Genomic DNA, 12,903 nt, shown 5'->3' with positions numbered 1-12,903 from the left:
TCAGGATGTCATCCAAGTAAACAAACACGTGTCGGCAGGGCTCGAGCTTAAGGACGTCCCGTCGTCCCGGGGCTGAACAAAATAGTGTCGGGGAGGATAAAAAATAATTTTGGGACGAATTTGGGACGAGAGTTAAAATAAAAATATCCTGCTAACTCTACTACAAACGGCGATGAAAATGAAACTGACTGCACGTTTTGTGTAGCACAGTTATTAAACCTCCTTGTCAACATAAACACACGCGCACAAAACATTTAGCAACCCGCGAAATACACACACATGTAGCCACTGCTGTGCCGCTGGCTGTCAGCCAGCCGCCCAGCTGGCTGTGCCCGCGAATTCCTGGTCCGCAAATTCGCGCTCTCTATGGTCTAGCCAGATTAATATAATATGGCTCTGGGTCTAGCTATGTACTGAGTGTGTGTATTTCGCGGGTTGAGTGATGTACAATGACAATGGCATCCCGTGGAGGAATTCTGAAATGTTTTACCGTTACATCACAAAAACGCACAGCAGAACCAGACCCTGGAGCGCCGGCCTCTTTATTTACTTACTCCTCTTCATCCCCCTATGAGTAATAAGGCTGAGATGAGAACCCTCCATCGTATTTAGTCCTTAGCAATATGCTGCCTCTCCCCATGTAGGGATGGGTACCGAGCCCCGGTATTAAACGGGCCCCGGGCCGGAATTATTAAAGACAGTGGTAACTTTAAGCTCCGACGTTATCTGACTTTTTCTCGGTACTCGAGACATTTCAAAAATATATGTCATATGTATTATTGCTACATACACATTATATCGCAGTTTTAGTTTCACCAACTCCGTTTCTAATATGCAATAAGACTAAAACATGCGTCTATGATGTATTTTCGAGCTTTCCAATCCAGATGAGATCTCTCTGTCCCGTCTATGTGCGAGGGGGCGGGGCTGTTTGTAAAGGTCTCCTGACTGTGTTACAGACTCTCCCTGGTTAGTGGTTACTCTGGGTTCTGTCTTCAGGACACAGTGTTGGATTTTTTTTGATAATTGGATGGGACTTGATTGGATTCAATATTAGAGTAATTTTTTCGTTTGTGTGTTTGTTTAAATATATTTGGCCTTTGTTTATGTGATTGAATGATTTACTAAAATAAAAAGTTTTTAAGTTTTTTAAGTATTTATGTTAAAGGTCACTTTGAATGATTTTAACTAATGATAATGTAGAAAAAAAGAGAAAAAAATTCGGGACGGTCCACATTAATTTCGGGACGGCTTGAATTGTATTTCGGGACGGTTCCGGGAGGATGGGGGAAAAAGTTAGTCGAGAGCCCTGCGTGTCGGTCCAACATGTCTCGGAGCACGTCATTTACCAACGCCTGGAATACTGCAGGGGCGTTGGTAAGCCCAAAAGGCATGACTAGGTACTCGTAGTGCCCCGAGGTGGTGTTGAAGGCTGTCTTCCACTCATCCCCCTCGCGAATACGTACCAAGTGGTACGCGTTACGCAAGTCCAGCTTAGTGAATATGGTTTCTCCCTGCAACAACTCAAATGCAGAAGAGATAAGAGGCAGTGGGTATCGATTCTTGATTGTAATGTCATTAAGACCCCGAAAGTCGATACAGGGCCTTAGGGTCTTGTCTTTCTTCTCTACAAAGAAGAACCCTGCACCAGCAGGTGATGAGGACGGGCGAATAATCCCACCCGCCAGAGCGTCATTGATATAAGTCTCCATGGAAACTCTTTCCGGAGCAGACAGGGAGTACAATCGTCCCCTGGGAGGGCTGGTGCCGGGATGCAGGTCGATGGCACAGTCGTAGGGCCGGTGTGGTGGTAGGGAAGTAGCCCACGACTTGCTGAATACTTCCTTGAAGTCCAGATATTCCGGTGGAACTCCTGTAACATCCAGAACTTGGCTGGGGTTCCCCGAGCGTTGAGGCGCGGCAGCCTGTTTCAGACAGATCTGATGACAAGAGGGGCTCCATCCCAAAATGGCTCCCGTCTCCCAGTCAATGTTAGGGTTGTGGCGGCGGAGCCATGGGTAACCCAGGATAAGCGGGATATGTGGAGACCGGAGAACATGAAACTGAATAGTCTCGTGATGGTTCCCAGACAGGAGCATGTGAACGGGTACAGTCTGATGAGTCACTGTCCCCAGCAGGTGACCGTCTAAGGCGTTGGCTGGAACTGGGCGAGATAAGGGAACCCGGTCTATTCCCAACTGCAGCATAAGCTCTTCATCCATAATACTCGCGTCCGAACCAGAGTCAATAAAAACTGCAAGAGCCTGAGAGCTATCCGGTAATAGCAACCTGGCGTGGCTCAATGGTCTCTGAGTGGGAACAAATCCAGGGGTTTGGCTCACCAGTATGTTCCCCATTACTGCTGAGCCTTGCCTTTTACCGGGCAGTGAGAAACGAAATGGCCGGCCCGGCCGCAGTAGAGACACAGGTTACGACGTCTGCGATGCTCACGTTCCTCCAAAGTGAGGTTGGTGCGACCCACTTGCATGGGCTCATCCCCCCCTGGTTGCGGCTCTGGAGTGAGGTGAGGAGTCGCAGCCAAACTCGGACGTCGGGGCGCCCAGGCTTGTTGAACTCCCGCCGATCGTCGCTCCCGTCTCCGTGTCTGGATGCGCCGATCCATGCGGGAAGTCAGTTCAATCAACCCATCCAGTGAATTGGGCAGATCAAACGACACCAGCTCGTCTTTAATGTAATCCGCCAACCCACGCAGATAGGTGTCATACTGGGCTGCAGAATTCCAGTTGCTGAGGCGGCTCTGGGTGCGAAACTCAATGGCATAATCCACTATAGATCCATTACCCTGGCTCAGGTTCAATAGTCCTCCTGCAGCGTCTGGACCCACAGAGACGGGTCCAAACACCTTGCGCAGCTCCGCAGAAAAAGTGGGGAACGAAGAGCAGGCGGGTGTTTGTTGCTCCCATTCCGCTGTGCCCCACAGTCGGGCTTTCCCAGTCAAATGATTGACCGTGAACGCCACACGAGCAGCTTCAGAAGCAAAAGTGTGTGGCTGCAGTGCAAACAGGATAGAACAGTTCGTAAGAAACGGGCTGCAGCCCTCCGGTTCCCCGGCGTAGCGCTCCGGAGTTCCCACCCGAGGCTCCGGGGTAAATCCCATCAGAGGTGATGCAGAAGCGGGTGTCGACGGCATAGGAAGAGGCGCTGGAGTGGCCACTCCTGCCACTAGCTGCTGCACCGTAGCCGTTAGCTGCTGTAGCTGCGCAGCTAAATAGGTTAGCGTCTGGTCCTGTGAAGATGTAGCATGATGAGCCTCGGTGGCCAGGATGGCTATCGAGGCTTCCTGCCTCTGGAGAGCGTCCTCAACTCTCTCGAAACGGTCTCTTGGTGAAGAGGAGTGCCCTGGGTCCATGTTAAGGCCAGATTGTTCTGTCACAATCTTAAGGAGAACCCAAATGCAGCACTCGAGAAACCAAGGAGAATTGGTAATATACTTTATTGGAGATTCCACTGGATCGGAGGAATACCAACCGGGCAGTATAACGCACCGGAGGACAGCGGGCAGAAGGTGAGTCAGGGACAGGCAGAGGGTCAGGGAGTAAGCGAGGCGGTCAGCGTGGATACAGGCAGGGTCGGATAACAGGCCAGGCAGGATAGTCGAGGGACAGGCAGGATCAGGAAACAGGCAGAGCAGGCAGGTCGGGGACAGGCAGAGTCGGAACCGGGTAGGCAATCTAGTTTTGAACGCGGGAGAGACAAGCATGAGGCAAAGTACAATCTGGCAAAGAGTGTGTGTAAGGTGCGGGTTTAAATACTGGCAGAAGCTAATGGGTGCAGAAGAGAAAGAGAGTGAGTTAACGAGTGGGTGTGGAAAACAGGTGAGACAGGTGAATGGAAAACTACTGGTGAATGATGGAGCAGACTATGACAAATTATGCCGTTACAAGCTTCAAAGCTGTATTTATCATCTGAATTTGCAGAAACAAGTTTAATATTCTGAAAGCCAATACTTTGTTTAATTGAAATCAGATGAAAACAAACTGTAACGGACCCTGCCGTGTTATCTATGATTACTACTGTATACTCTTACATTCATAATTTCAGCCAGAGGGAGGCGCTACGGCAGCAGAGTGCGATTGAGAGGTGCCTGTCATCTTCCCTTTACAAGCTTCAAAAATTGATTTATCGTGTGATTTTGGAAATAAAAGTTTCATATTCTGAAAGCCAAGACTTTGTTTGTTTAAAATCAAACAAAACACCCGAACCCCGAAAAAATTTTTTTTTATGTAAATCCAAGTTTATTTTGAAATGAGCCATTGCGACTTCCGACTGATTTCGATAGAGCGGGTCACATATTATTCCTTCTAACTGTCCCCATACCTTCGCCTCCCCTCAAACTTAGTAATTTCAAGTAGTGTTTCCCCTTTATACATTCAGCAGCATACCCCCTCCTTTTTGTGGGGGTATGCCCCCCCCGCCAAAAAAAGGACATTTGGCTTCCTCAAATGTTTACCCCACACCACGCTACTGGAAAGAACAGGAGTATAACTAGGGATGGGTATCGTTTGAAATGTATCAAAAATGTGATTCCGGTTCTGCCTATCGATTCCGGTTCTTATCGATTCCCCGTTTCCATTCCAAAATTGTAAAAGAAAGAGGTCAAACGTTTAGATAATACAAATATCTTTATTTTTTTAAGCTTTAACTGACGTTTTTACAAATTAAAAATATACATGCAATACAAATGTATTGTACAATAGCTGTGCTTTATTTTAACTGAGCTATGCCTGTGGCAAGCTATTAGCAGGCATTACACTGTGCCTTGTCTTTTTCTTTCTTAGTGTAGTGGAGCCTCACTTTAGAGCGTTTACCGCAATCCATCTTTGGTGTTATGAAGTGACTGAGCTCGTGAACTGTCTACGGGAGGGCGGGGGGAGCCTCGCTGCGGGGCAACTGTGGACCTCTGTCGCCTGTCAGCACAACTTACAAAAATGAAGGGTGGTGCCGGCCGTCAGCGTACCGAGCCGGCCGTCATTCTCCAGAACACACAGATGGCCAGTCTGCCCTTACCCTGTATTCCACCGGGGCGACACGGCGCAGACGGACCCGGTGGAATACAGGGTCTACTTTTCTTGGCTTGTTTGAAGGAGTGGTGATGAAGAAATTACTAAACTGCCAGTGCCTCGAGTTTACAGCTAATTAGCCAAAAGACAAAAACAAATGGGGCGAAGCCTGCGAGCTAGTGCAGGCAGTCAACTCGAGCACTTGTGCTGCATTCATACATAACGCCCCCTTGCCACTCTACCCAACCAAACAGAGTCTCCTTAATATGCCGCTCTATTTAACCTGCCAGATCTCTCTCCATGCATTGCTTGCTGCTGCTATTGCTGCAGCTACCTCTACGTCGCTGCTGCTTGCCTGCTGCGTTCAATTGCTATTGCTGCGTTAATTTGCTATTGCTGCGTTCATGTTCCTGCTGCTGTGTTTCATGTTGCTGCTGCTTGCCTGCCGCTGCTGTCCTTGCAAATGTCTATTGCAATCTCCGACTCTGGAACCGAATCATAATACGCAAGAAGCCGTAAGAAATGCCTCATTCCCGAAACACAGGCTAGCTCAGAGCATGGTTCAGACGCCGCTGGAACGAGCCACAGCTCCCGCACGACACACATGCAAGTGTCCCTTCCGTCCTCATCTGGAGTATATCCTTTGGGCCAGAGGAAGTCCCGAGTTCTACGCCAGCTCCGGTAACAACCCCTCTCTTGTGTGTCAGCTAAGAGTCGCACTGGCTCTCGGTCAGTGGGTATTTAAACACCAAAAAAGGCAGGAGCAAGCTGACTCTTGTATTCCCAAAGTACCTGCCTGTCCTCCCCAGTGAGATGATAGTGAACTGTTCATGAACTTGTCATGAAAAGTTCATGGAATATCAGTGAACCATATTCATGAACAGCTCATAAACAGCTCATAACAAAGTTGATGAACTGTTCATGAAAGTGTCATGAACATTAAATGGCACTAGGGCAGTTCATGAACTACTCATGAAACTCCTGTGCTGGAATGGTTCATGAACAATTCATGGAATATGGTTTTAGGCAGGTTCATGAACAATTCATGAAATGGAGTTTTCAGTGAGTGTGTAGGGATATTCACCCAAGAACATTTCAAGAACTGTTCATGAATTAACCATGGTTCATGAACATATCAAGAACTGTTCATGTACATGAACTGTTCATGAACCATTGACTGTGGGTCAATTGGCAACCATAGAAAACAACAATTATGTCAATCACAATGGAACTTTACTCAAATTAACAAACAAACATACAAGTTACATTCAAATAGCTGTACTTTACAAACATCACATTTCTCCATTTAAGTTATCCGTCTGTCACAGTCAATTACTGTATCTCAAGGAGAAATTCAACATAGTCAATATAAACACATAACGCTATCAAATAATACTTTCTATCAATATATCTATCTAACATATTATGGAGATCACAAAAATACACTGTCAATGTTAATAAACAAAAAACAAGACAATGTGCCTGCAAGACTTCACTCAGGTAAACAAAACATATTACCCGTGCGCAGCAGCTAACCTGCCTGCGAGCCTTCGCTCAGGTCACATTTACCCAGGCGCGGCTGAAGCCCGCGAAAATGGCATCTATTGTTGCCGACAGTTTAGTATTTTTAAAATACCGTTACTATGTCAAACATGCTCAAAACTTCTGACACACTCTCCTAAACATCTCCAACATCATATCTAATTCACACAAGTTAACATCGATCATTTTCATCATGTACTGACCTGTAGAAAACAGAAAAGTAAGCAGCAATAATTATACACAGGATCCGGTTGATCGTCTGGATTGCTTCTGAGGAGGGGGCGGAAGTGTCCCCCCTAAGATAACCCAGATGTCACCGCTCACCTGCCAAAGGTTCCACCTTGGCGCTACTTACTCGTACTGCTTCTCAAACAGTACAGATAAACCATAAAATGATATGAATGTCACCAAAATAAATACAGATAATGTTCAGTTTCAAATTCACTATTGTTTTGTTTTAAGATTAAAAGTTTTAAAAAAAAAGAAATGTTCAAATAGTAGATGAATATTCAAGAGGTCTTTAAAATCATCACACTGATCATCAAAAGTTCATAAAATGCTCATGAATATTCAAAAATATTCTGAACTTGCCACAATCATCCAAAATTCATGAAATGCTAATAGTCATGAAAAGTTCATGAAATGCTCATGCAAACTTTTTGGGGTTTTAATTATAATGTTGTGATTGGCTGGATCATGAAAAGTTCATAAATTGCTCATAAAAGTCTGTCATGAGCAAAACAGGAACTTTATATGAATGAACAATGTTCATAAAAAATGTCATGAACTGCTCTTTAAAATGGTTCATGAGCATTTTAAGAATGTTGGTTCATGAACATGACAAGTGAACATATAATGAGTTGTTCATGAATGTTTCATGAGTGCTCATGAACAGCTCATAAAGTCATGAACTCCATCTCGCAGGGGCTACCTTCTCGAAGTAAAATCAGCGCTTGAAGCTTTTAATTGCACCATATATTCCCGTGAACAAACTCGATTTCCTCTACCTGCAATGTAAACAAATGTTTCTACTTCCGCGTTCAACCACGTTGTGCCGCTGACATCACACTCCCGAGGATTCTGGGAATTGCAGTCCCAGATCCAGCCACGAGTTCTAGCTTCCTGCCCCCTGCAGCAGCAGTTCCTTAGGAATCGCATCTTGGCAGGTATATATAATACTATTCTGTATAGCAATGTTTTATTATGGAAATATTTGGCCTGCAGTAAGTCATATTTGAGGCAATTATACAGACATTGTATGTGTATATTAGGGATGTGCTTCTCCATCACTGAGGCCGATGCGATGCGCATCTCGATACGTTGCCACGATACGATACATTAACGATACATTTGAAACACCAGGCGATGCTATACGATACGATTCACCCCTGTTGCGATAGTTCGATACGATTTGATTCAACATTATGCGATTCGGTGCGATACAACTCGATGCAAAAATAATGATACTTCAATATGGTACGACAGAGGATTTTTGTTTTATTCCTTAAATGCAGCAAATCATACATTAACAAAAAAGTGCTTTACATATTTGGTACTGCACATCCCATCATGCCGTTTATTTTTTTACCTTTAAAAGCTCTCCAGAGTAGGCTACAGTACAATTGTATAACACCTCACAGTTAAACAATGTAAGGATGCATTGCTCATGATTAACAATGTGCAAATAACAGCTACCATGGTGCCATGCCCATACAGCTGCAGCCTGATGTGCTTAACACTCATTCATAGGCTGACTCACCAGTGAGCAGGAAGCAGTGGTTTCTATATGAACAATAAAGAATATAAATAACCTTTCACAAACAGGTATTTCATAACTGCTTACAGTAAGGAAGACATTTAAATTATTATTGGCCTTCACAGGCTGCTGTAAACTAAACACCTCTCTCTCTGACAGAACACCTCACTGAGTGATTTCACTCATAGTCTAACTTTCAGGTTTCTCTTTTCAGCCGCAGACCCCATGTCGCCTCTTTATGTGCGTCGCTAAGTTCCTCGTACTACTTGTGTACTTTAAAGCGGCTCGGCATCGTTAACAATTTGAGAGCGATTTTTCAAGTTGACCGTCTGTAGTATATAGTGCCGCGCACATATACCATCAGGACGTTACTGATGAGGTGCGGCTGCGGAGTGATACTGTGTGTATGCAAGCCCGCATCTAGGACGGATCTATGTATCATGGCTGTAGACCTGTTAAGTAATAAAGATACCTCATACAAAGGTCTACGGATACCTTATTACTCTCCATGACCTGCGGTCAGCTATATAGCATAAAGGACTATTACACCGTCTTTCTTGAACAATCCGAAGTGTTGCTTAACGTTTGATTTGTAGGTATTTTTCGGTGCGCTGTGTTTCTCTTTCTCTTCAACTTCCGTGTGTGTTGATAACTGAGACTCTCGGCCTCCGTAGTGTCGAAGCAAATATCAAAGATCGTCTCCGCTGAGCGTTGACAAGATGAGGGGATTTTGAATCGTTTTTTTACCGATGCAAAGACGCTACGCAATCGATGCATCGCGAGTTCAATCCGGTTCAACCCAAACTGTAGCCGATGTGCACTCTTTCAACCGGTGCACTCGCATCTTGAACGTGTATGCCGGTGCACCGATGCGAATCGGTGAATCTTAACATCTCTAGTGTATATGTATTTATACTAGGCCTACTATAAATCAATGAAATTAAAAACGGAAATAAATTAATAATTTCCATCACGTGAATATGAAGGGAAGCTCGATACATTTTTGACCATCATTTTAGACTTCAATCTCCTACAGTGTCTTTTCTATGAATACCCTGAATTATTCTCTGCCAAGCGGCCATGTACATTTAATCACCTACCAAAGAAGCGTTTTTCCTCACAGGAATTAAGCTCTACCTGCAATATTCTGCCCCTCGCTGGGTGTGCCTCAGGAGGCTTCATGCTGCAAATCCTTTCCAAGCTCTTTCTAATCACAGATGTTCGTCAAATGACCTTATCACAGGCTTAAATCAAGGTTTCTTAGCAGGTTATGCTGGCTCCCAGGGACCCATGTCTGTTGAAACCTGCACTCAAGACTGAAGTTTGCACTGAAGGAGCCAGGAGTATTACACATGCTGCTATTTAAACGTTTAAAAACACGACAGGCCCCTAGCCTACTGCTAGGAGGAATTATTCTAGCAACGTTTCTTTATTGAGCCGTTAGTTCTTCACGATTATTCTGTTAAGAGTATTATTAACTACTAAAGATGTTCCCGTTTCTTTGCTCTGTAGATGACATGGCAGGGAAAGCAGACATCTCATATGCCTTTTGTGGCATATATATTTTAAGGTTTTACAATCAAATGTGCATTTGGTTGCCATAGTAGCCCACGTTTCTTTGACACCTCATCAGAAGCCTTATGCTGGATTCTCTGCAACACCTGTAAGCACCCCTTGGTGTCCATCTTTTAACCATTTCCTAGTTGTTAACTTTCCCAGATAAAACTTTTCAACAGCTAGGCCTACCTCTTTCAGAACAGGAACTGGAAGCCCTTCCACACGTCTAGAATTATCGGTATCATTCTTGATAGTGTGCTGATGCAAGCTTCACTGCCACCAGACAAGCTGTCCCGCCTCAGAACAGCCATAATTACAATTCATGTTATTTATTTAGCGCCTTTCCAAATGTTCAAAGTGCTCTACGTTATACTACATATTAGACTTGTAATACATTCAATACTGATTACTGGCTTCAATTATGGTCTCCCACTGGTAGTCTCTCTAAAAGAGATGTTTTATATTTATAAGGAACAAGCGCTAGCCTTTCTGTTCAAACCTTAAGGCACCATAGTCTTAGGTCACGTTCACACCTGCTTGGTTAGTACTATTGAATCGGTCCCTGTAGCGTTAACCCCTTGATGCAGTTTGTTGGATTGGTGTGGAAGCAGTCCGATACCTTTGCTCCGCCTAAAAGAGGTGGTCTCGGGTCGCTCGCTAGTAAACTCTGGAGAGGTTCATTGCTGGTGTGACGTAGTCCGCATCAAAACATGGGAAACAACTATTTGCACGTCATCGCTTGTTTTGCTATCTATGCTGTGTGCAACATCCAGTAACCTATAGGGTCATGCATTCATTCTGGTGACTGCTTACCTCACTGGTCCCCTGTGTACTAGGGATGTGCATCTCCATCACTGAGGCCGATGCGATGCGCATCTCGATACGTTGCCACAATACGATACATTAACGATACATTTGAAACACCAGGCAATGCGATACGATTCACCCCTGTTGCGATAGTTCGATACGATTTGATTCAACATTATGCGATACGATGCGATTCAACACGATGCAAAAATAATGATACTTCAATATGGTACGACAGAGGATTTTTGTTTTATTCCTTATATGCAGCAAATCATACATTAACAAAACAGTGCTTTACATATTTGGTACTGCACATCCCATCATGCCGTTTATTTTTGTACCTTTAAAAGCTCTCCAGAGTAGGCTACAGTACAATTGTATAACACCTCACAGTTAAACAATGTAAGGATGCATTGCTCATGATTAACAATGTGCAAATAACAGCTACCATGGTGCCATGCCCATACAGCTGCCAGCCTGATGTGCTTAACACTCATTCATAGGCTAACTCACCAGTGAGCAGGAAGCAGTGGTTTCTATATGAACAATAAAGAACACAAATAACCTTTCACAAACAGGTATTTCATAACTGCTTATGAAGGAAGACATTTAAATTATTATTGGCCTTCACAGGCTGCTGTAAACTAAACACCTCTCTCTCTGACAGAACACCTCACTGAGTGATTTCACTCATAGTCTAACTTTCAGGTTTCTCTTTTCAGCCGCAGACCCCATGTCGCCTCTTTATGTGCGTCGCTAAGTTCCTCGTACTACTTGTGTACTTTAAAGCGGCTCGGCATCGTTAACAATTTGCGAGCGATTTTTCAAGTTGACCGTCTGTAGTATATAGTGCCGCGCACATATACCATCAGGACGTTACTGATGGGGTGCGGCTGCGGAGTGATACTGTGTGTATGCAAGCCCGCATCTAGGACGGAGCTATGTATCATGGCTGTAGACCTGTTGAGTAATAAAGATACCTCATACAAAGGTCTACGGATACCTTATTACTCTCCATGACCTGCGGTCAGCTATATAGCATAAAGGACTATTACACCGTCTTTCTTGAACAATCCGTTTGATTTGTAGGTATTTTTCGGTGCGCTGTGTTTCTCTTTCTCCTCAACTTCCGTGTGTGTTGATAACTGAGACTCTCGGCCTCCGTAGTGGCGAAGCAAATATCAAAGATCGTCTCTGCTGAGCGTTGACAAGATGAGGGGATTTTATATGAATGAATCGGTTTTTTACCGATGCAAAGACGCTACGCAATCGATGCATCGCGAGTTCAACCCGGTTCAACCCAAACTGTAGCCGATGTGCACTCTTTCAACCGGTGCACTCGCATCTTGAACGTTTATGCCGGTGCACCGATGCGAATCGGTGAATCTTAACATCTCTACTGTGTACAGAGAAAAGGCAGTGGTACAATCTCATCAGAGCCACCTGTCATCGGTGAAACCTCCTCACTGCATAACGTCTCATTATTAGGGGTGTAACGGTATCCGTATTCGTCACGGTTCGGACGTCACGGTTCGGCATGCGCAGTCACACGACGAATACACCTTTTTTTTACGAGTGGAAAAAAAAATCTGTCATTCAGGGCAGTATCCTATCCACTACATTATATATAATCCAGGGGGCGGTATTGCGCCTAAAAGCTGTTTGCCAGCCGCCCTTAAACAACAAATGAAGAACAAGAAGAAACACAACAACAAAATGAACAAAATCCAAGAAGAAGAAAAGTTAGTATGGCGAGTTCACACAACACACAGGAGCTAGAACCCACCTGCTTCTTTTAAATCAGCTGTGTGGGAACATTTCGGGTTCCTTGTGGACTACAATAACGATGAAGTGTGCGAGTGGTGGATCGGACGAGGACGGTGTGTCGGCATTGTTCGATAGCGGTGCGGTATGCTAATGGTAACACACGCCAAACATGCTAAATCATATCCGAAGCATAGATCAGAAGGCATCACCCAGATTTGCTAATCACTGGAGCCCGGCAAAAGGCAACAGCAATTCAACAGCTTATCCCTGCTGTTTTTAAGAAGCCAATAGACATGAAAGCCGTGAGACCAAAATAAATAACGGAAGCTTTTGGCATATGTTTTTCAACGACTATGCGCTCTGGAAACACTTTCTTACTATTTATGATGTCATATTTTCAAGACATCCTTTTTAGTTTTACAGCTTGATGAAACCTTTTTGTTTGACATCAGC

Source organism: Pseudochaenichthys georgianus, chromosome 16 (assembly GCF_902827115.2).
Source record: "Pseudochaenichthys georgianus chromosome 16, fPseGeo1.2, whole genome shotgun sequence".
Lineage (NCBI taxonomy): Eukaryota > Metazoa > Chordata > Actinopteri > Perciformes > Channichthyidae > Pseudochaenichthys > Pseudochaenichthys georgianus.
The sequence above is the reverse complement of the archived record's forward strand: the minus strand, read 5'-3'. Positions refer to the sequence as shown.